The following is a 25,942-nucleotide window of genomic DNA, read 5'->3' on the forward strand; positions in this document are numbered from 1 at the left end:
ATTACACAATTACGACCATAAACCAAGAAAATTCATTTTTCAACAGGACAGAGCATGACAGTGCTGCCACCTGAAAGTAAAAAGAGCATTTTTTTCTTTTTTTTAAACAGCGAGCAGCCTTAGTGATGAATTGCCAGTGAGAGGCATACGGATCTGTTACTGCACCATTTGGCCCGTAAGGTCGCCTGATCTCACGGTAAGTGATTTTTTTAGGGGGGGGGGCGAGTTCAAAGACTATTTATACGCTTTCCCTTCCCTTCCGACAGTTGTGGATAAACTGCAACGTCGCACAGCAACAGCAATTAACTAACGACATGCACGAAAATGTTTGAGACGAGTTGCGCTATCATCTTAGATGTTTGTCGTGTGCGGTGGCAGACATTGCACATTTGTGAAAGGTAAATGAAAAACATTGATACTAAACGTCATTGTAACACAGACTCCTAGGTTGTACGTGCACGCATATAGAAGGCTACTACTTTTAACTAGATTTTTTTTTTAAAATAAAAGCATTGTAGTCCTTTGCCTAAGTTCAAATTTACCCGAAATTACTTTGTTCATTCATAAAGAAAACGTATTATGGTTATAACCTCCCCTTAGAAAAATTACTGTATTACTGTGCTGGTAAACCTCTACGTTATTTGATTTTCAAACAGCTGAGCAAAACTGAACGTACTCAGACTTATTCTGATCAACACTAAACTGACACACAATATTTTTAGTGCAACGCAATTTGACCGTCAATAATCCGTGACTAACAATAATCTATACCTTTCAATCACTTACCTCACAAAAATCTTCGTTACTCGGACTACTACAATGCAGCGAGCGCCAATACTCCCAGCTAAATAAAAGATTCTAACTACTGAGGGCACTAACTACTGTAAGTCTAGTTAGTAAATGAAAGATTTTGATAGAGAACAAACAATGTATTTACCTTAATAATGTTCAGATTCATGATATCCAGTATTACAAATTTACTCTTTCTGATGGACGCACGTCCAGATCGTCCGCTCTCAAAATTCTGCCATCTCTCTCCCCACATCCACCACTGCTGGCGGATCACCTCCAACTGCGCAATGCTACGCGCTGTTCACATCCAACTGCCCGACACTACAATAGCAAATATTCCAACAATGCTAACCAGTCACAGACTGCACACAGCACAGCCAGTGATTTTCATACAGAGCGCTACGTGGCGTTGCCAACATAAAAACGTAAACAGCCTACTTACATGGTGAAATCGGATGAACGTTTCCGAAGTGCCATGTATTGTTGACAAAGGAAGCACGCCGTCAATAGCAATGACTTTTAAGGCGTGAGATGAGACCACAAGAAAACTTTTGTTTCATATCCAGTGAATTCCAAGCCATTACATCCGAATAAATTTAAAATAGTTCGGCATGCAAAGAGACGCGAGCGTTTTCCGCTGTCATTTCCGTATATTAGTAAGTTAGCCGTCTCTAAGAAAGCATTTTGTTTGCGGGACGACGAAAGAGTGTTCTTTGTACAATTACCTAAATAGGATTATCGATATTAGAAACGTTATACTCACCATTCGAAAATTATTCGTAAGTGGTCAAGTACGGTAGTGGTGACGTCGCTAAAATCTTTGATTATAGCCTCCTAGACTGATTTTTACTGTACAACATTGTTCACATAGTGGTTTGAAACTACGAGGGCAGTTCAATAAGTAATGCAACACATTTTTTTTCTGAAACAGGGGTTGTTTTATTCAGCATTGAAATACACCAGGTTATTCCCCAATCTCTTAGCTACACAACACTGTTTTTAAACGTAATCTCCATTCAATGCTACGGCCTTACGCCACGTTGAAATCAGGGCCTGTATGCCTGCACGGTACCATTCCACTGGTCGATGTCGGAGCCAACGTCGTACTGCATCAATAACTTCTTCATCATCCGCGTAGTGCCTCCCACGGATTGCGTCCTTCATTGGGCCAAACATATGGAAATCCGACGGTGCGAGATCGGGGCTGTAGGGTGCATGAGGAAGAACAGTCCACTGAAGTTTTGTGAGCTCCTCTCGGGTGCGAAGACTTGTGTGAGGTCTTGCGTTGTCATGAAGAAGGAGAAGTTCGTTCAGATTTTTGTGCCTACGAACACGCTGAAGTCGTTTCTTCAATTTCTGAAGAGTAGCACAATACACTTCAGAGTTGATCGTTTGACCATGGGGAAGGCCACCGGACAGAATAACCCCTTCAGCGTCCCAGAAGACTGTAACCGTGACTTTACCGGCTGAGGGTATGGCTTTAAACTTTTTCTTGGTAGGGGAGTGGGTGTGGCGCCACTCCATTGATTGCCGTTTTGTTTCAGGTTCGAAGTGATGAACCCATGTTTGATCGTCTGTAACAATCTTTGACAAGAAATTGTCACCCTCAGCCACATGACGAGCAAGCAATTCCGCACAGATGGTTCTCCTTTGCTCTTTATGGTGTTCGGTTAGACAACGAGGGACCCAGCGGGAACAAACCTTTGAATATCCCAACTGGTGAACAATTGTGACAGCACTACCAACAGAGATGTCAAATTGAGCACTGAGTTGTTTGATGGTGATCTGTCGATCATCTCGAACGAGTGTGTTCGCACGCTCCGCCATTGCAGGAGTCACAGCTGTGCACGGCCGGCCCGCACGCGGGAGATCAGACAGTCTTGCTTGACCTTGCGGCGATGATGACACACGCTTTGCCCAACGACTCACCGTGCTTTTGTCCACTGCCAGATCAACGTAGACATTCTGCAAGCGCCTATGAATATCTGAGATGCCCTGGTTTTCCGCCAAAAGAAACTCGATCACTGCCCATTGTTTGCAACGCACATCCGTTACAGACGCCATTTTAAAAGCTCCGTACAGCGCTGCCACCTGTCGGAAGTCAATGAAACTATACGAGACGAAGCGGGAATGTTTGAAAATATTCCACAAGAAATTTCCGGTTTTTTCAACCAAAATTGGCCGAGAAAAAAAAAGTGTTGCATTACTTATTGAACTGCCCTCGTAGAATGCGATTGATAGTGGTTAAAGGGAGGATATAAAATCGTCTTGTGTATTGCAGGTGACTGAGTCATTAGAGATGGAACGAGTTTAATTGGTTGAGAATGAGGCAGCAAATCGGCAGAAGACTTTTCAAGGAATCATCCAGGCGTTCGAGTTATTCTAGTAAACCACTAGAAACTTGTATTTGGATCGAATCAAGTCCTGTTCCTTAACCACTGAGCCACCTCACTCGTTAACAAAGGCTAGTGAAGAGTAAAAGTGATTGCTAATGATGTATCGCGGCTTTACTTTTGTCAAAGCTGCAGTCAATACACTATTTTTATATGTAGTACGTAAACAGGAATGACGCATAATTACCACAACAACAACAATATAACTGACAGTAGCCTCGAAAACTAGTGTTGGGTCAGTATGTGTATAACATCATTGAAAAAAAATTTCTGAAGGAGTGCTAAAATTCTGATGCTGAGTGTGACGAAGAGTGACGAAAAAAGCTTCTGCCAGCTAAGCATGCGATCGGACGCAGATTTGAACCGTCGGCCTTCCCGAAAAGGCCCACAAGTTTCTTCTGATATACTATATGCAACTGAAGCCGCTCCATCACACCACTTAGAGCTAGCAAACTGCGAGGAGGTTTCATCCGCCAATGTAATCAGTCCCAGATATTTTCCATTGGATTAAGATCGCAAGATTTTTAGGATCAGCCTACGTGCGACAGGGTGGATGCGTGTTCTTCAAATCAGGAATCTAAGCGTGATGCTCTGTGAACACAGCTGTCGTCATCTTGGAAACTTGAGTTTCCTCAGGATACTCGTTAACAAGATGTAGAGGAGAGGGCAATTCTTGGTGAAGAGAATAAACATCCTGGTTCGTGTGTACGGTAACTCGAATCAGTGGGCTCAAGTCAAGGTATGAAAGACAGCCCCAAAAAACTGCGAAACCAGCGCCAGCCTCAAATAGACCGTCTACAAACTGCAGTTGAACGTTTCATTGGAACTTCAGTGTACTCTGCGCCTTATATCGTATAAAAAGAGCAAGATCGTGATTAGTCAAGACTACACCATTTGCCTTCAGTGAGGTACTGTAAACTTTGTGATGCTCAGCACCATTAAGACACACCACTTTGTGTACCGAAGTGAGCAATGATTTGTATGTAAGCACATTCCCTCAGAAATTGTCTGAGGTGGACCTGCAATCTCCGACATCAACTACTCTCCGGTTTCACACCGATTGACACTGACGTCACACTCGTCTTCGGTCCCTATTTCTTTATTCGTTTGATTCCCACTTCTATGAGTCGAGCGGACTGTTCGATTTCAGGCCCACTGAAGAGTCGAGGTTCTTTTCAGCCAATTATCAAACGAGCTGATAGTGGGGCAAAGGGTAGATCCTAATCGTGAATAAATGAGTATGAATTATCAGGTTCAGCATACGCCTTTAGTAAAGGACAAGTTCCCAAAAACCTTACAAGAAACCAGGAAGTTTAGACTAAATTAATGGTTTTGTGGGACAAAGTCCTTCAGCGTGAACACTGACCTATCTACAAATCATGATATCCCATACATGCAAAACAAATGTAGATATTGCATGAATTTGGAAGTGTCATTGACCAGTTTGTCTTGGCTAAGATATTTTTATGGTTGCACGCCGTATTACGTGTCTGCGAGTGGTACATTGTTCCTTACAGACACGTTGGACACTGCACTACAATACACCAAAAAAACAGGTGATTTCATTCACGATGCGACCAAGGCACGTATATGTGGTGTCACCGCCAGACACCACACTTGCTAGGTGGTAGCCTTTAAATCGGCCGCGGTCCGTTAGTATACGTCGGACCCGCGTGTCGCCACTATCAGTGATTGCAGACCGAGCGCCGTCACACGGCAGGTCTAGAGAGACTTCCTAGCACTCGCCCCAGTTGTACAGCCGACTTTGCTAGCGATGGTTCACTGACAAATTACGCTCTCATTTGCCGAGACGATAGTTAGCAAAGCCTTCAGCTACGTCATTTGCTACGACCTAGCAAGGCGCCATTACCAGTTACTATTGATGCTATAAAACATGTACCGTCAAGAGCGATGTTCACCAATTATGGATTAAAGTTAAGTATTCCAGAAGCTCCGTACTTTTTTTTACTAGACTCAACTCCTTTAACGGTTCCAGAACTCACGCCAGCCTGCGTTAGCTTAAACGCGTGCCTTTCGGCTTCCTCCTCCTAGTGGCTTGGCTGTCTTGCCAAATCACAACAGTGTAAACAATGTCGTTCCTCTCCGTCATTCTGCCAAATGTACTCGCGTTAAGGACGGTGGCGGTTCGAGTCTCCGTCCTGCCATCCGTATTTAGCATTTCCGTAGACCCCTAAATAACATAGCGTAAAGGCCGGGACGATGACTTCAGAAAAAAGAGGTTCGATTTCCTTTCCAAAAGCTAGCTTGTGTTAGGGTGTCTGATAGTCGGCGATACTTTAAACCCCAATCTTCCTTCCTTCTAACCTCCCTTCCTTTCGTGGATTATTTAAATAAACCATTCAGTCATTAAAAATTTACTGCCACCGCAAGTTATTTAGTTCATTTCATGTTGCATTGATCATTTGCACGATAATTCGTGCCACCGCAATTCCATGGTCTTGGGGATCTTCTTTCCGGATTTCTCTCGCAGATACTTGGATTTCTCTGGCTGGGAGGACTTCACTGATTCAGTGTCCAGGACTGAGGAGGATCGTGGAGCCCTACGACCAGCTGCTTTTGGGCACTTCAGCCACTGGCGGGTGTCATCTTTCCCACTAGCAGAAACATGGAAGGGAGTGACCGAGGGACTCCTTCCTAGCGAGAGGAGCCGAAGAAGACTTACACTTTTCCGGGTCAGAAGTGGGGACTGGTGTCCCCAATGGTTGGGGGACAGTGCTCGCGAGGTAGGCGGTGTGGGAGCAACAGGGCGGGAAGTGCCCTCTCCCCCCCCCCCACCATCAAGAGGATAGGTGCAGTCTTCCGGCTCTGAGAGCCGAGTGGAACTCGCGGAACTGATGGGGCTAAACTGTTCTCGTAGCGGCAGCATAAGAGGAGGTCGTAGCCACAGGATGAAGGCACTCAGGTTTCCTCTTGGCATCAGTATAGGTCAGTCGGTCCAGGGTCTTGTATTCCATGATTTTCCTTTCTCGCAGTAAAATCCTGCAGTCTGGTGAGCAAGAGTGATGATGCTCTCCACAACTGACACAGATGGGACGCGGGGCACATGGAGTATTGGGTTGGGATGGACGTCCACAATCTCAACACGTGATGCTGCAAGTACAGCGTGAAGACATATGGCCATACTTCCAGCACTTAAAGCACTTTATTGGGGGAGGGATATATGGCTTGACATCACAGCGGTAGACCATGACCTTGACCTTCTCAGGTAGTGTGTCACCCTCGAAGGCCAAGACAAAGGCACCGGTGGTAACCCGATTATCCCTCGGACCCAGATGGATGCCCGGGCGAAATGAACTCCTCGTCGCTCTAAGTTGCCGCGTAACTTGTCGTCAGACTGCAAAAGAAGGTCCCTGTGGAACATAATACCCTGGACGATATTTAAGCTCTTATGAGACATGATGGTAACAGAAACATCTCCCAGCTTGTCACAAGCGAGTAATACCCGTGACTGGGCAGAGGATGACGTTTTCATCAAGACCGACCCTGTCCGCATTCTGGACAAGCCCTCCACCTCCCAAACTTTAAAGGCTCTACAAAAAACTGAGGGTGCTTCGAGACAAAGGAGTCCCCACCAGCTCTCGTACATCCGAGGTACTGGGGCGAATAAGACTCACTGTCTGGCGTTCCTCCCATGGTGTGTCCAGGGAGGGGAACGATTTAGGAATATACTTCCTTGTATTTTACTGAGACTTGGAACGCTTCGAGACTGCTGGCGTTTGATCACCAGCAAGTGATGACATGGTGCGCTTCATCGCGCGTCATCCGCCCTGATGCCACCCCTCCAATCAGGGGCTCTCCACATGGGCACCATCTAGCCACAGCAAAGGCCACCTGGCATGATGGCCGTTGCTGGGAGTCCTGACGCCCCAGTAAGACAGGCATCTACTTCTTGGCAGACGTGGGGACTTACAGCTCAGGCATCAGCAATCGATCCCTGTGTTGTCAGGGGGCTACTACGAAATGGGTACATGACGGCCCCACCACAACGGACTGGCTACCTTGGTGGATATTGGGCACAGAGAAATCCAGTACTGTCCTGGGGGCGAAAGAGGACACGAGACAACGGAAGATGATGACATACCCCAGAAAGTGACCTCGCCCAAATAGTTGGATTGCAGGGGGAGCGGCAAAACCATGACAAGAGGTTCAGGAGAGCGAATCTAAGGACACTATGGATAACTCATGCAACACGTAACGCGTCCTTCCCCATATGGCCCGCACTTCTGTAGAATTTGAAAAGTGGCAGGTCAAACCATAAAATGGGACCTGAATTTATAGGGCAGAAAAGTGCGATACTCCTTTTAACCGCCTCTTACAACAGGCAGGGATGCCTCGGGCCTATTCTGACTCCCGGACCCGTAGGGGGAGGTCTTTTCGTGTCGTAGCTTTCTGAGGCGAATTAATTTTGTGTTTGTTTAAATGGCTCTGAGCACTATGGGACTTCACATCTGAGGTCATCAATCCCCTAGACTTAGAACTACTTAAACCTAACTAACCTAAGGATATCACACGCATCCATGCCCAAGGCAGGATTCGAACCTGCGAACATAGCAGCAGCGCGGTTCCAGACTGAAGCGCCTAGAACCGCTCGGCCACCGCGGCCGGATAATTTTATGTTGTTTCTGTTGGACTTGCGATCCTTACTCTACTGCATATCTCGGAAATGAAGCAATTTCTGTCAAACCTTTAACATTTTACTCTTCTGCTGATGCATATATTATACCCCATATCGTTGCTTGTCTGTCAAGTATTCTCTCTCTCTCTCTATTCATTCTCTCCCACCGTGCCTCTTGCTCACCATCTGTTTCGTCGCTGCTCCTTCGTTACATTCGTTATCAATTCACAACAACAGGGTCTCCCCTCTTTTACGTTTCGGCATCCTGTTAAACACGAATATTACTCAGCACACTAAACATCTATTTAATATATTGCTCACTGCCATAAACAGTTCACTCACATTTATTTCAATTTCCTTAGCCTTCATTTTTCCTTGAACCCCACTAGTCGATCTCAAAAAGTATACAGACGCATACATCTCGACATCGCCTGTGTATACGCTTCTGAACTGGAACGCGTCCCCCCCAGGAAAAAAAAATAGCGGAAAATGCGAGAACATTTTTGGGTGTAGAGTCTTCTAGAACATTTTCGATGATTCTGGAAAAGTCTAGATCCTTCTCGAAGATTCTACAACATTCTGGAACATTCTACAACATTCTGGAACATTCTACAACATTCTGGAACATTCTTAAACATTGTAGATGGACTATTCTGGCCAGTATTTGTGTCTTCAACGCTCGATTACACTTGCTTCACCGACTTCCACAAGAAGTCGATTGTTGCGATGCCCTCTTTTGACATCCGTATCTTCCAACCCAACTCCCATAGTTCTAAACTGAAACCTCCATCATGGATGGGCGTGGAGGGCTACCATACTAAGAGGGTTGGAACTTCAATTAGAGGCAACTATTTATTCACAACCGATACAAAAGAGTTACATGTTTGCCCCTGTTACTGTCCTTCGGAGGAATCACCAGCGTTGTGTAGAACTCGTTGTCAGCGATGTGGAAGGCGTAGTATACCGTCAGCAGAGCCTGTTCTGTTGATTGTGCGAATGGAGCGGTCTAAAGTTATGGTGATTCTCGTGTACGACTGTGATGGTATTATCCTAACGCATTAAATTCCTCCACGGCAGACCGTCAGTGCAAAGTATTACTGTTCGTTTTTGGAGCATCACCTGCGACCAGCTTTGCGAAAGAAGCGGCGACACTTTCTGCGCAACCCACCCATCATTTTGCACGACAATGCGCGGGTGAATACAGCGCAAGCTGTGGCTGCTCCATTCGGTCGATGGGACTGGGAAGTACTGTATCACCCACCATACTCCCCGGACTTTAAGTCCTTGTGACTGATTTGATTCCGAAGATGAAGGAACCACTTCGTGGCATTCGCTTCAGAACTGTTCCAGAGATTCTACAGGCAGTAGACCGCTCCATTCGCATCGTCAATAGAACAGGCAACGGGTTCTACACAACGCTGATGACTACTTTGAAGGACACGTGAAAACATGTAACGCTCTTGTATCGGTTGTGAATAAATAGTTGCCACTATTTAAGTTCCAACCCTCGTATAACACCTATGGGGCTGTGGACGTTGGTTGCGGAGTTAAAGTGGCACACATGGACAGACCGTGTTTACATTTGTTGTATATATTGGTTTTCGAGAGACGTTCGCAACAAGAACGGCAACTTATTTCTTATAAAACTTACGGCACTATTTGTTGTATTATATTCTGAGCAAATGATACGAACAAAAAGATGGAAGTTTCGGGTGAGTAATACCGATTTCATTAAAATAAAAAAAAAGAGTGTGGACAACAAATTTGTTGCGCTGTCGCATGATAAGTGAAACACTACTACCGCTGAACCGCTCCCCCCCCCCCCTCCCGCGAATGTGTCACCCCTTCCCCACGCCATCACAAAAACCATTTTTCCACCCGAAAGTTATACGCCCGATGTATAAAAGAAACGACGTGGGCGTATGAATCAGCATATAAGCTTAATAATTAGTAACTGACGTAAGTAATTAAAATATATGTACCAACATAGCAGTCGAAATAATAATTAACAACATAAGTAACAGAGCGTCTAAAAGGCTAGTAACGGTAACACTACTTTTACATCAAGAGAAAGTATTATATAGGAGCAAGGTTATTCAAATAAACTGAATGGAAACGAGAACCACAAATTCGTTGACACATCGAGGACCAGAAACACTTCTAAGTACTGAGAATTAATATTAAATTGTTTATGAAACAAACTGGAATAAAAGCCGAGAAAAGATCTCGCAGAAATGTCGTAACTGCAGAGAAAGGGTAATAATAATATAATCTGTATTCAAGAACATTTAAATACACTACTGGCCATTAAAATTGCTACACCAAGAAGAAATGCAGATGATAAACGGGTATTCATTGGACAAATATATTTTACTAGAACTGACATGTGATTCCATTTTCACGCAATTTGGGTGCATAGATCCTGAGAAATCAGTATCCAGAGCAACCATCTCTGGACGTAATACGGCCTTGATACGCCTGGGCATTGAATCAAACAGAGCTTGGATGGAGTGTACAGGTGCAGCTGCCCATGCACTTCAAGACGATACCACAGTTCATCGAGAGTAGTGACTGGCGTATTGTGACGAGCTAGTTGCTCGGTCACCATTGAACAGACGTTTTCAATTGGTGAGAGATCTGGAGAATGTGCTGGCCAGGGCAGCAGTCGAACATTTTCTGTATCCAGAAATGCCCGTACAGGACCAGCAACATGCGGTAGTGCATTATCCTGCTGAAATGTAGGGTTTCGTAGGGATCGAATGAAGGGTAGAGCCACGGGTCGTAACACATCTGAAATGTAACGTCCACTGTTCAAAGTGCCGTCAATGGGCGGCCGAAGTGGCCGCGCGGTTCTAGGTGCTGTAGTCTGGAACCGCGAGGCCGCTACGGTCGCAGGTTCGAATCCTGCCTCGGGCATGGATGTGTGTGATGTCCTTAGGTTAGTTAAGTTTAGCTATTTCTAAGTTCTAGGGGACTAATGACCGCAGAAGTTGAGTCCCATAGTGCTCAAAGCCATTTGAACCATTTTTTTGAACCGTCAATGCAAACAAGAGGTGACCGAGACGTGTAACCAATGCCACCCCATACCATCACGCCGGGTGATACGCCAGTATGGCGATGACGAATACACGCTTCCAATCTGCGTTCACCGCGACGTCGCCAAACACGGATGCGACCATCATGATGCTGTAAACAGAACCTGGATTCACCCGAAAAATGACGTTTTGTCGTTCGTGCATCCAGGTTCGCCGTTGGGTACAGCATCGCAGGCGCTCCTGTCTGTGATGCAACGTCAAGGTTAACCGGAGCCATGGTCTCCGAGCTAATAGTCTATGCTGCTGCAAACGTCGTCGAACTGTTCGTGGAGATGGTTGTTGTCTTGCAAACGTCCCCATCTGTTGACTCAGGGATCGAAGCGTGGCTGCACGATCCTTTACAGCCACGCGAATAAGATGCCTGTCATCTCGACTGCTAGTGATACGAGGCTGTTTTGATCCAGCACGGCGTTTCGTATTACCCTCCTGAATCCACAGATTCCATATTCTGCTAACAGTCATTGGATCTCGACCAACGCGAGCAGCAATGTCGCGATACGATAAACGACAATCGCGATAGGCTACAATCCGATCTTTATCAAAGTCGGAAACGTGAAGGTAAGCATTTCTCCTCCTTACACGAGGCATCTCAACAACGTTTCACCAGGCAATGCCGGTCAACTGCTGTTTGTGTAAGAGAAATCGGTTGGAAACTTTCCTCATGTCAGCACGTTGTAGGTGTCGCCACCGGCGCCAACCTTGTGTGAATGCTCTGAAAAGCTAATCATTTGCTTATCACAGCATCTTCTTCCTGTCGGTTAAATTTCGCGTCTGTAGCACGTCATCTTCGTGGTGTAGCCTTTTAATGGCCAGTAGTGTACATAAGCAAAGCGAACACCAGTTGTGCGACATACTTCTCCGAAAAACAACACAACAAGTATGAAAGAGGATGAAAGATGCTACGTTTAATGGCGCCAAAAAGCTGTAGCCACGAAAGAGTAATTAATAATGACATACTCTATAAAGACAAGTGACTTACCTAAAGAAAACAATACAGCTGCCGCATCAAAAAAAAAAAAAATGCTCATTTTCTTATTGACTGAATGCGTCAGAATATATTTTAACCCTAGGAATAACAACTAGTTTTCCATAACGTGTTTATTACCAGGGAGGGGAGGGGGGTGGAGGGAGCTGGGAGGCATGCGACTACCTCGCCGACACCACAAAAAAGTTAAACAGATTCCGTTAATTGTTAACTTTTAGTAACAACACACTTTTTAAATCAGTACGTTCCAGAACCTGAAAACATCTTTTAACAAAATCTTTGCAATACCAGTTCATTTTCCATAATATATGGTACCAATGTAGGGGTGTTAATTCATGATGCCCACAAAAAAATAACAAAATTACAAACTTCGTTAATTGTCTTTTACATTTATTCACAAAATACTTTTTATGTTAATATCTAAGAATGGTCCTGAATCTGAAAATACGAATATGACATTTGTTTTGAAGATGTCACATCCGCTGAGGAGTGGTACTCAAGCGTCACTTTAGGTTACAATGTCTCCGGATGTAATTAACATTTTACAATGCAACAAACGGCACTGATTACGTATTTGTTTATATGTTCAGATGTGCTAACAAAACTAACGGGGTTCCATTTAAAAAAACGTAGGTTTGTGTTAAAAAACATACTTCCGTGCATTTTTTTATCGTTTGTATTAACCAATTACACTAGCCCCTCTCCTCACCTTCGGTCTGTGGAATCGATTCGTCAGTATTTGATGTGGTTTACTAAATATATCCAGCGGTAATGTTAGGTGACTCACCCTATATATATATATATATATATATATATATATATATATATATATATATATATATATATGGTGAGTCACCTAACATTATATTGCGAACAGCAACGGTCCTATCCAACTTCACTGTGGTACTCCAGATATTACCTTTACATCTGTCGATTTAGTCCTGTTAAGAGCGACGTGTCGTGTTCTATCTGCAAGGAAGTCTTGAATCCTATCGCAGGTCTGCTCCGATACTCCGTAAGCTCGTATTTATTTCGCTAAACGGCAATGCTGGACGCTGTCATATGCCTTACTGAAGTCAAAGAACACGGCGTCAGCCTGAGCGCCTTTGTCCACTGCGCTGTTCATCTCATGGAGGAACAGAGCGAGCCGAGTTTCGCAGGATCTCTGTTTGCGGAATCCATGTTGATTTTTATAGAGGAGCTGTTTATTTTCCAAGAACGTCATAATTATTGAGCATAAAACATGTTTCCATAATTCTACAACAGATTGACGTCAACAATATCGGTCTCTAATTGTGTGGATCTGTCTTACGGCCTTTCTTAAAAACGGAAAGGACCTGCGCATTTTTCCAGTCGTTCGGTACCTTTCGTTGCTCAAGCGAACTACGATAAATTACTGCTAGAAGAGGAGAAAGTTCTTTCGCATGATCTTTATAGAATCTGATAGGTATTATGAAACGTCCCCTTTGAAAAATTATACATGACTGTGCTTAAACTGTCACACAATATTTTTAGCGCAACGCAATCTGACTTTCAGTAATCGCTACAAAGAATGGCCCTGACTAACATTAATCTATACCTTTCACAAATCACTTACCTCACAAAAATCTTCGTTACTCGAACTACTGCAATACAGCGAGCGCCACTACTGCCAGCTAAATAAAAGATTCAAACTACGGAAGGCACTAACTACTGATAGGCATAGTCAGCAAATGAAAGATTTTTATAGAGAACAAACAATGTATTTACCTTAATAGTGTTGAAAAATCATAATATACATAGCAGTTCATGACATGCAGTCTTACAAATTTCAAAACTCCTACATCTCTCTCCCCACATCCATAACGGCTGGCGGCTCACCTCCAATTGCGCAACGCTACGCGCTGTTCACATCCAGTTGCCCAACACTACAATGGCAGACAACAATGCAAACTAGCCACAGACTGCACACAGCACAGTCAGTATTTTCATACAGAGCGCTACGTAACGTTGCCAATAAGAAAACATAAACAGCCTACTTACAGTATCTCATCTGGTCCTGAAGCCTTTCCACTACTAAGCGATTGTAGCTGCTGTTCAATTCCGCGATCGGTTATCTCAATATCTGCCATTTCGATATTCGGACGACGATTGAAAGGAGAGACAGTGTCACGATCTTCCAGAGTGAAAAAACTTCGGAAGACCGAATTCAGAATTTCACCTTCTCTCTGTTATCTTCCGTATCGGTGCCGGTGTGGTCGCTGAGAGAATGAAAAGATGATTTTGACCGACTTACTGATTTTACATACGATCCAAAATATCTTAGGGTTTCTATTCAGGTCGGTTGACAACGTCTTACTTTCGAAATCATTGAACGCTTCTCTCAGTTCTCTCCTTACGCTCATTTTCGCTTCGTTCAGATTTAAATTCAATACTTGATTTTCGGACGCTGTTTCCCACCTAATGTGTTAATGGGTCTGCTCTTAATTATACGGTAGAAATAACGGAAATTTTAACGCATAAAATATCCCCATTCTCATTTCGACGAGAACACAATAGCTTTCGTGAAGATCGTGTCGTTTTCGCTGTAATCAGCTAAGAATGTCACCAGTACGTAATACTTATGTCTTAGTGCTAGTTACTGCACAAAAACACGTTTGAAGAGAGAACTGCTACTGGCTGCTGTCTCTTCTAAAGCAATCCTCAATTTTTGTGTTTAAATATGCAGGATGAGCCCCAAAACCCAGCGACCAAATTTCTGAGGTTATCAGGAATATTTTCTGAACATATTTATGTAGGAGACTCTTGGTCTCCGGTAGTTCATTAATGAGTATTAATGTAATTACGATTTATTGTTTATTACCCTGCTAGCCTTTTTCTGTTGAAAGAGCTTCACAAAAGACATAGCCTTGAAAGGTCTCTGTTGGATTCCTTCCATGTTAATTTCTTAAATCTGTTGTCGTTTACGGCATAAATTCCTCTTCTAAATTTACTGTGGCGTTTCTGCCTATCTGGGAGGAGACCGAGCAGTGGAACGTGTTACTTTTACACATAAACAAGAACGATCTGTCACACTACTACACTTTAAAACACAGTTTATATGTAATTCATGTCACACAGTCTCATACGGAACCTACATCCGTTTTCTTTTATATACTGTACATGATAAGATACTGTCATCCCCCTTCCCTTCTGTGTGAGGGTGAATGAGCAAATGTATTTCTAGTTGCATGCTCGAGGGTAGCAGACAAGCCTGTCTGCTAGAGAATAGTAGGACCAACGTCGGAACAGGTAGCTACGCTTTCTAAAAGCAAAGAGGTTTCTATCCTCAGTATGGTCCTGTCCGTCCTTTGTCATGTTGGTATAGGAAGCTGCCCCTCTGGCCACTTCCGTTTGTATTTGTGAGCCACCCCTCAGGAAGGGACCAGGTCAGTCTGTCCGTGGTGAGCGTCTGAAGTGGTAAGATCTCCGGCTAAGCGCGTGTCTGCTAACTCCGTAGGACAATGGATTTCTTAAGTTCAGCCTAACTGAAAATTTAATCACCTTTATTTCAGGTTTAGCTCTAAAATATCTAATGTTATCTTAAATTGCAGCGCAGTGTAATTCTCGTGTGAAGTTCAGAATATATTCTGGTAGTTGCTTTGTCACTGCTTTGTGAGTAAAGTGGAACCACGTGTTGATCAGTAACTCTAAGTTCATCAATCTTAAATGCGAATGTGCGTGAGATTATAACGTCTCGTGTTGACAATATTTTTCAATATAGCAACTTTTCTTTATGTTCAACCCATGTGGGGTGTACTTTGTGAAACCAGTACCACGTGCTTATACAATTGTTTGACCCATCAGGTTAATAGTAAGACGATAGTAACCAGTTCGAGGTTTTTCTTTTGTAAATTGCTTTTCGATCTAATTTATTTTAATTATCAAAATTATTGTGGAGTTACACTCTTTATGTAAACCAAGTTGACCACGTGAAGCATGTGGTGTAATCATCAAAGTAGCCCTCAGCTGTTCTTTTCGGGAAGATTTCACAAAGAGTTAATATGAATTTAGTATACCAGTGTGTGGTAATTACATGACGGACAGGATTGTGCTACGAACGTAACTTCTTTGGGTGGAAAATTGAATCGGTTGGTAGTGGTTAATTTTCTCTTGCATATGTTTCAAAGGTTCTTTGTGTGTTGTTTTATGAATGCAGTATTGTATGCAGTCTCCCAATCTTGGCTCCATATTTGATGTGTTCCGTAAGATTACAATCTCACATTTTCACAATCCTAAATAAGGCACCAGTTTAGTTAGGAATCAAGTTTAATATGCTGAAATTTCAATGATCAATGTTAAAACAAATTTACAAATATAAACTGATTTATTTCTTTTTATTTAAATTATCTTTTATATATATATCACCGGTTGTCGTATGACTATTAAAAGATTATAATTAATGTTAGTCTGGTTGGGAATTTGGTAAGCTAGACTGGATACCTGGTGAAACAGTTGCTCAGTAATGCAAGGTTAACTTCCCCAGACAGCTCACAGCTTTTAAACCGCTTTTATTGTCTATCAGTACCGCTTTCATAGCAAAATAAAGTAACAACGTTACAGCCTATACACAATTGCAGAAGCACAGCGAGACACCTCAACGTAACGTCGTTGTACCACTGATCCACTGCTTCTGGTGAATCCGACACAAGCTGCATATCGACCAACTCTTCATTAGTAAACCTACCCATACAGCTGTCTTTTACTGTAACGTACAACCAACACTGCTGGAAGAACAAACCCCAGACAATCGAGCGACAGCGAATGCGAGCTTCAGGACGAAAAGTAACAGTTGGCATTACTGCTGTCAACATTTAGTACTGTGAGAGACGAACAAATTTGTTTCAATACACGACACACAGCGCGTACAGTCCACATTTGCACTATTGGCAGATATTTTCAGTGGAACGAAGATAAATACGGTTAAGGATACCAAACGAAATGCAGTGACTCTGCAAAGCGCCATCGGAGATGACGTGTCCCTTACAACAAAATACCAAGAAAATATCCCATAACAACCTCCGAAATTTTGTCTCCTCCAACAAGAACGTCACCATGTCGCGTTGTGTAAACAGATAGGAAATGGGTCTCGATCACAGTTCCTACACACAAAAAACACCTGCAAAACATGAAAGTGGATGTTGAACACGTGTCGCCCGTAATAAAATTTAAATCGGTAGCTGGACTGTTATTCGCCATTATTTTATTTCCCGTTGTTCCTGACTGCCGTCATAGGCCCACCTAGCTGCATTATATTTTGTGACTACTTCCTCCCCCCTCCCCCACTCCACCCGCTTGGTTCTTTAAGGAATCAAACTTCCATACATAAAATAGCATCAAACGTGTGATTACTTTACAAATGAGTTAATCTATTAAATATTTGACGTTAAGCGTCTAAGCGAGAAAAAGTGTAGACTGGATCAGTATAGTCTGGCTAATTTGTGTACCGCTAAAAGCAAAAGCTAGTTTTTCACCCAGCTCAATGTTTATGACGTCATGTCTCCTGTACTATGTGTCGTACAGTTCTGCAGGTATATTCAGTGGTACATGTTGATACCTGTCTGAGACATGTGTTGCGAATAGAGTCGCTAGTAAAGAATTAATAAATTAAAACGTCGTGCCTGATGCAAGTTTTAGTGGATCAACAGCGAAAATGTACTGACAAAGTTTGGTGAAGACTGCCAGCGTGAAAAAGTTTGACAATGTTTTGAAACTGTATAAAGTTTGTTGGAAACCGCTAAATGTCGTCATTCTCAAACATCAGATGAATAGAGTCTGGGTAATTTTCGCACCACGAGTTACGCTGCCTCAAGATTACACAGTTTCTAATCTAATACTTGACTTACTACGTTAAACCTTTACTACCTATTAATAGGTAGAGTATGGCAACATTTAAATTTTTAAATTCTGTCAGTAATTATTTGAACCGTTGAAAGTCAAATTTTCGGTGTCCCTGGAAGCCATTAGATAGACAACTTGCAACGGTGACCGTGCATCGTGTCAGACTTTTAGTAATACAGATGATGAACTCAGAAGGAAGGCGCATTCACTGTGCTGTTCAAAAATGTTCAAATGTGTGTAAAATCTTATGGGACTTAACTGCTAAGGTCATCAGTCCCTAAGCTTACACACTACTTAATCTACATTACCCTAAGGACAAACACACACACCCATGCCCGAGGGAGAACTCGAACCTCCGCCGGGACCAGCCGACAGTCCATGACTGCAGCGCCTAAGACCGCTCGGCTAATCCCGCGCGGCTCACTGTGCTGCTACCTGTTTCACTTCAAGACAGGGTAAATGCCTAGTAGGAGGTGGGGTGACACTAACAAGGATATGGTCAGACTTGTCATGCCGAAACATGTATTGATTTTCTTAACAGTGTTAACTGTGAAACAGGTCCGCACGTAAAATTGCAGCTGCTGACATTATTGGAAATCAGCTAAACAAAATCCCGAAAACGGCTGTTTTCCTTGCTTGGCGCTTGCAGTGGAGGCTGGCCACCATCGAAAGTCACGAGTCGCGAACTGTTGGTATGCTGAGCATTGAGCGCATGGTCGGGAATGCGGCCGTTTTACTGCAGCGTTCACTAAAGAGGATTATAGTTGCAACGATTTGGTTCATCTGTTGGATGCTCTTTCCTTTAAGGCCTGTTACGTATTTCGAGACATATTGTCGTGATGCTAGCTGGAGTTGTGAAACAAGTTCTATGCATCTACATATGTACTGTGCAAGCCACTTTACGCTGAACATTCAATCTCCAATCACAGTTGATGGTGAACTCTGTAAATTTTTTACTGCTTGCTACAGAGATTTACAAAAGATGCCATATCAAGCCATCAACAGAAAACACGTGTGAAGACTACGTGATGTAATGGTAGTTAAAGTAAGTAAATGAAGCAAGTAAATAGCGCTAGAAACGACTGAAATACTTGATATTGTGTGCGTCCACAGACGCGAAGAAACTGAAGGAAGTTGTATGCATGAAGATTCTTCGAGTGATAGTTTCACGTATAATCATCAGTTATCTCCGAAATCAACAAAAAAAATGGCTCTGAGCACTATGGGACTTAACAGCAGAGGTCATCAGTCCCCTAGAACACACATCCATGCCCGAGGCAGGATTTGAACCTGCGACCGTAGCGGTCGCGCGGTTCCAGACTTCCGAAAGGAACTAAAATTACCCTGCCAGACAAAGAAAAAGTGGTGATGTGTTGGTTGAACGAAAGCGGTAAGAAACGCCTGTGTGTCAATAGTGTTCAAAATAAGTATCGCTTTGTCCGATCTGAACGTGAATTGTACAGATGGAAGTCGCTCGACGACATAAGAGTCGACTGGAAATTGTGACGAAGTTAAATGTGCGACTTTTTTAGCTATTCACCGAAACCAGACAAAAGTCATTTCGTATGAGCGATACAACTGTACTGGATTGGGTGTTAGATATCGCCGACGCGATAGCCTCTAAGGAATTTACAGTCTCTCAAAGTTTAGTCGCTTCAAAACATCACGTAGAATTGTAGCAAGAAAAATAAAATTTGTATCGAGAAACGAAAAATGAGGTGATTCAAACTGAAATTATAGAAGCTTTTATTACGAATGGGAAGCATAAAATCTCTAATCTCAACGAATCCTATATTTTTACACTGCTGCTCAGTCCTGTTTTCAAAAAGAAACGCTTGCTAAGCGAACACTGTCCTTCCAAGAGGAAAATCATACAGATGCGACTGCGCAGCCCACGACTACATTCATAAACTATAATACCCGTAATTAGCCTGGATGGCTATTGCTACCTAAACGATATGTATGCCTTCAAGAATCAACGGGACGTTTAGGACCACGTGTCAAAAGAACAATATTCTACGCAGTCAGTCTTGTGATAGACGCATCGAAGTCGTGCTTTTCTTCCGTTCTGCGGGAGCAAATCTCTTATAGATTAGTGGTCAGGTCATAAAAGTCCAGAGTCACTAAAAGCTGTATTTCAAGCTCATCTTGACGAAGCAGCAGAGATACTTCAGATACCACCCGGCACTACGAACGTAATTCAATCGCCGGCCAGAGAATTTTCCCGTCAGTGGAAGGTATTTTACAGAAATCTAATAGAAAATTGTGTGCAGACCACTACAGTTTCCACGCTACCACAGTGACAATATTCACAAGTTGAATCAGTAGTACATTATCAACATTCGGTTTGGTTTGGTTGTTTTGGGGAAGGAGAGCAGACAGCGTGGTCATCGGTCTCATCGGATTAGGGAAGGATGGGGAAGGAAGTCGGCCGTGCCCTTTCAGAGGAACCATCCCGGCATTTTCCTGGAGTGATTTAGGGAAATCACTATCAACATTCCTGTCCATTATTTCAAAATATGATTAAACATGTGTGTCACTCCTCGAAATATGGTGGTATCAGGGCCGATTCATTTCTAACACAGACCCAGTTTTGTCTAAGGACGCGTAATAACGTCTGTAACTCGCAGGTCTGTCATATGTCGTCTTAACTTTTATGTTCTTGGTGCACAAAAATATATGTTTGGAACATTGCATCAATATTTAGCATTATTGCGGTATTTACCAGAAATGAAATTAATTTTGATGGATTCTATACCGAATATTTATTTGTGTCTATTCCATAGCAATTTGGAAAGAGAGTTGTAGATAACGTATCAGTTGTACTCGTCAACGAATGGCCCTGAGCACTATGGGACTTCACATCCAAGGTCGTCAGTCCCCTAGAACTTAAACCTAACTAACCTAAGGACATCACACACATCCATGCCCGAGGCAGGATTCGAACCTGCGACCGTAGCGGTCGCGCGGTTCCAGACTGCAGCGCATAGAGCCGCTCGGCCAATCTGGCCGGCCTCGTCAATGAATGTTTGTCTTAAGGTCGCTTTCAATGGACAAAGCACCTCTTATTGCAGTGACAAGAGAGCGACGCGTAGCTAACGCCACCTTGTGGTGTTGGCATAACTTAACGAGAGATATCACTGTTGTAGTATAGGTAGTTACAAGCGCGGAAACCTTGCGACAAATGTCTTACTACATAAAGTTTTTTTTACAGACATCCAGGTCTTGTCAGCAGCTAAAATATTGCGTGCGGACTTTTTTCACGTGGTAAAGGAATCGATACAGGTTTCGACATGTGACCATTCTATTTTAAGTATATGAAATGAAATGATCGTATGGCATTGTTCGCCGGGAGACCCCATGCGGGGAAGTTCCGCCACCGTATTGCAAGTCTTTATTAGTTGACGCCACTTAGGCGACTTGCGAATCAATGAAGATGAAATGATGATGGACACCAGACTTGGCCACTGTTTCTATGTTTCGATACAGTGTATAGATACGTGGAACTGTTTCAGTGTTTCGTAACAGCTGTGGTTCACTGTTTCGAAACAGTGGTGTTTCATTCCGCCCCTGTCTCGGATAACCGGAATAGATTCGATCTCGAGCCAGACACAGAAACTGTATCGTTGTTTCAAAATAAGGCTGTTTCAGTCCACCTGTGCTTGGAACCGACTAATTGTATCGAAACAGGGATGTTTCATTCCGCTCTGTGTCGGACGAGATTCGGGCTCGGCACAGGTACTGAAACACAACATACCACTTCATGAAACACTTTCAAGAGTGTCGAAATCTTTTTGACAAGCATTAGCATGAAGCTTAAGATATCCGAAAATAAAGCTTCGTTTCTAGCTGACTGTCCTATTCCGAAATGGCGTAACATCTGCTTTATAAACACTAACCAAACAATAAAACAACGCATACTATTCACATTCAAAATAATAAATATGTGAAAATCATTCAGTTAAATTACACTTTTTTTTATAACATACGCTTCTCTGTTCATGTACAGTAATCATATTAAGAAACGCAAGTAAGCCTACAACATTTTGAATTAAAAAAGGCGTAGAGTGACAGTTATTAGACATGTACATAAATTTGATGTAGGTATAATTGCAAGCAATCTGTTTGACATATCACTTATAGTGTAATGGTGAACGGTAAGGGCTGAGAAGCGTGTTGAAATTATAGTAACGGTTCGAAACACCTAGAAATACAAAAAATTCTTTTATATTTTGTTATTTATTCGAATTATTTGGCGTTATTTGTGAGTCTATAGTGACTGTGCCTATTATCCACAATGATTCCCTTTGTTTGCATGGAAATTAGCAGGATGGGTATATTAACCATACTAACGGAATGTGGGAATCCCAGTAGCATATCCATCGTTTCTGCAGTTTGCTCCCACCTCCAGTTCCGTTCGTGGTGGTTCTTCTGTCTTCAGCTATGGCTGTCCTCAGCCAATTGAAAAGTATGAAAAGAACACGAAAGCAGCGCATTTGCTGCAGGAAATACGAAACTGCCAAGACGCCTAAGTGATAGTTTCATACTTTCTGCGACATGATTAGCGCTCTCGCACCTCATTTGTGTTTATTTGGACATACTTATACAGTAGACATTCAAGATGATAAAATTTGTAGGTTTATTAGATTACAAAACACAAACTGTTTCACTGTTTCGAAACATTACACTGTACTGGAACACGTGAGGCAATACTGACCTTACGACTTATCTTAGAAAAAAGATTAAGGAAAGGCAAACCTACGTTTCTAGCATTTGTAGACTTAGAGAAAGCTTTTGACAATGTTGACTGGAATACTCTCTTTCATATTCTGAAGGTGGCAGGGGTAAAATACAGGGAGCGAAAGGCTATTTACAATTTGTACAGAAACCAGATGGCAGTTATAAGAGTCGAGGGACATGAAAGGGAAGCAGTGGTTGGGAAGGGAATAAGACATGATTGTAGCCTCTCCCCGATGTTATTCAATCTGTATATTGAGCAAGCAGTAAAGGAAACAAAAGAAAAATTCGGAGTAGGTATTAAAATCCATGGAGAAGAAATAAAAACTTTGAGGTTCGCCGATGACATTGTAATTCTGTCAGAGACAGCAAAGGACTTGGAAGAGCAGTTGAATGGAATGGATGGTGTCTTGAAGGGAGGATATAAGATGAACATCAACAAAAGCAAAACGAGGATAATGGAATGTAGTCGAATTAAGTCGGGTGATGTTGAGGGTATTAGATTAGGAAATGAGACACTTAAAGTAGTAAAGGAGTTTTGCTATTTGGGGAGCAAAATAACTGATGATGGTCGAAGTAGAGAGGATATAAAATGTAGACTGGCAATGGCTAGGAACGCGTTTCTGAAGAAGAGAAATTTGTTAACATCGAGTATAGATTTAAGTGTCAGGAAGTCATTTCTGAAAGTATTTGTATGGAGTGTAGCCATGTATGGAAGTGAAACATGGACGGTAAGTAGTTTGGACAAGAAGAGAATAGAAGCTTTCGAAATGTGGTGCTACAGAAGAATGCTGAAGATTAGATGGGTAGATCACATAACTAATGAGGAAGTATTGAATAGGATTGGGGAGAAGAGAAGTTTGTGGCACAACTTGACCAGAAGAAGGGATCGGTTGGTAGGACATGTTCTGAGGCATCAAGCGATCACCAATTTAGTATGGGAGGGCAGCGTGGAGGGTAAAAATCGTAGGGGGAGACCAAGAGATGAATACACTAAGCTGATTCAGAAGGATGTAGGTTGCAGTAGGTACTGGGAGATGAAGAAGCTTGCACAGGATAGAGTAACATGGAGAGCTGCCTCAAACCAGTCTCAGGACAGCAGCAGCAGCAACAACAATAACACCATTGTACTGTTTCATTTCTTTCGAAACAGTTACGTGTTTCAGATTGCCCACCTCTAATGGACGCATCCAGTCGTTAGAGGCACAATAAAATCCATGACCCCGCCGGGACTAGAACCCGGGACCCCATACGCGGGAAGCGAGAATGCTACTGCAAGACCACGTATATAGCAAGACGGAAAACGAGTTTCACCTGCGAGTGCGTCACGCCGTCGTATCCTCTGGCGCAGGTCACCGGCTGGCGTGCGCTTCGTCTGGCGTAGCTCCGGCGTCTGGCGCGCCCCCTGCAGGCAGGCAAGTTTGACGTCTGCGCGCGGTCCGCCTCCTCAACACTCACTGACAGCTGCCGCCGCCGCCGCCGCCGCCGCGGCCGCAGTAGGAGGACCCACGCCCATTGGCCGCCGGCTCGCCCGGGGCGGAGCCCAACAGCACGTTGCCACCGCAGCCTCCTCCCGCCGCACTCCCCAAATCAAAGTAGCGTGCACGTGGAAACAGTAATTAAAGGCCCGACACACGTTCCAACCGACCGACTGACAAAGTGGACGTGTGCAAGCGTTCTGACCTTCGACCATAAATATAATAGACTGGCCATGACGTCATTTTCGTGGCTCCAACATCTCTGGGCTAAAGTCACGTGAATGTTGGCAAAACATGGTTGTTTCGTGTTGCGCTTATGGCTGTACTCAGCGTTTTTTCGGGGGAAATGGCATTACATTTCACGTGTTTTTCTATGATAATGCAGATGCGTTTATTGAAATCTGCTGAAGTGACTTTTATATGTTTTTTACACTTGAAATAGAGTATCACGTAAATTAAAGCGTTGAAAGTGATGCCTGTAAAGTCAGACTCATATTACATTTTGGAAAGTATCTGTGATAATTCCGTTACAGAAGTAAGTATAAGTGTTTCTCGTTCCTACGCATAGGTTCCCTAAGGATGAAAACCGAAGACAGCTTTGGATACAGGTCCTGAAACGGAAAAACTTTAAGCCATCTGCACATAGGCGCCTTTTTGTATATACAAGTGAGATTATAATAAGGTAAGAGCACCTGTAATCGACACATGAAGAGCATTTTTTTCTACCTTCTAATACTCTTAAATAAATGTAGGCTCCAAAATTATTTTCTGAAACTTCAGAGTCTCACCTTTCATCTAAAATATTTTTTTAAACTGATAGTTTAAACTTTTGTAAAAATAGTAGGAACTGAACCTTTGAAGTGCACCTAAAACTGATACTCTAAAATGGACCTGCTCCTAAAGTCGACAATTTTGGGACCTATAGTTGACATAATTCCCATATCCCATTTTCTTTTATAAGTGACTAGAGCTCAAAACGCGGCGAATCCAATATTTAAAGTTTTGACACGAGCCCACTCTTATTGTTTAAAAGAATTTTAACGACGTTTTACTTTAACTGATAGTTTATAGTAATTTAGTCCCGCTGCCCACCAGAGGGGCCCTCGATACATTTTTTAGATTTTATAAATGGTACTGTGAACAAATCCAGGTCAAATGTAGTTCTGACATAATTTTTCGCAAATAAAAAAGTAATTTTTGTTGGAAGCGTTTGGCAGTCAATTGAGAAATGTGGGTAAAATACGATACAAACACAGGATGGCAGACCGCTCATTTGAAATCCCGCCACGTTTTGCCAACAGTCACGTGGTTTATGTTGGAGCCACACCAGCCCTATAGCTTCTGCACTGCAAGGCCAGTCTACTAGTATCTATGGTCGAAGGTTCTGACTGACCGACCGACGAACTTTGGGATGTCAGGCGGGTAGGACAACCAGACAGCCAACCTCCACCCCCCCCCACCCCCCTCTCAACTTCCAACCAACAAATTGTGCCGTTTGTAGCGCTGGTGTGCCAACCGCCCGACAGAAGTTCGTCTTCGGTAGCTGCACGCAGGATATTGTTTCTTTATTGTTTAGAGCGGTATATACAGCGTGATTTACGAAGATTGCGAATATTTTAATATGTTACTCTACAAGCAAAAAAAAAAAAAAATTATAAACAGCCGACCAGTTGCAATGGATAAAGAAATTCTTTACCTAGGTTTCGACAAATTTAAATTTGTCTTCTTCAGAAGGTAGCATTTTTACATTAGTAAGGACTAATGTACCATCGCCGTTTTTACAATTGTCGGCATAGACCAATGTGACAAAAATAAAATATAGCCCTAGAATTAGGGTTTGTCACGTAAATATAAAATAGCTCATTGATCTTGCAGAGCTCACAACCGACGCAGTCTATGCTGACAATTGTAAAAACGGCGATGGTGCATTAGTCCTTACTAATGTAAAATTGCTACCTTCTGAAGAA

The 25,942-nt window shown here is 43.0% G+C and overlaps 1 protein-coding gene across 1 annotated transcript in view; it reads right to left on the reverse strand.

Moving 5' to 3' along the window:
- Nucleotides 1–23,946, reverse strand: part of LOC126088488 (doublesex- and mab-3-related transcription factor 2) — a 105,337-nt gene extending 81,391 nt beyond the window's left edge. Inside the window, exon 1 of the mRNA XM_049906628.1 lies at nucleotides 23,812–23,946. The gene's annotated coding sequence lies outside the window, so the exon portion shown is untranslated. The remainder of the gene's footprint in view (nucleotides 1–23,811) is intronic.
- Nucleotides 23,947–25,942: the final 1,996 nt, after the last annotated feature.

The sequence above is a fragment of the Schistocerca cancellata genome, chromosome 6, assembly GCF_023864275.1.
Source record: "Schistocerca cancellata isolate TAMUIC-IGC-003103 chromosome 6, iqSchCanc2.1, whole genome shotgun sequence".
Lineage (NCBI taxonomy): Eukaryota > Metazoa > Arthropoda > Insecta > Orthoptera > Acrididae > Schistocerca > Schistocerca cancellata.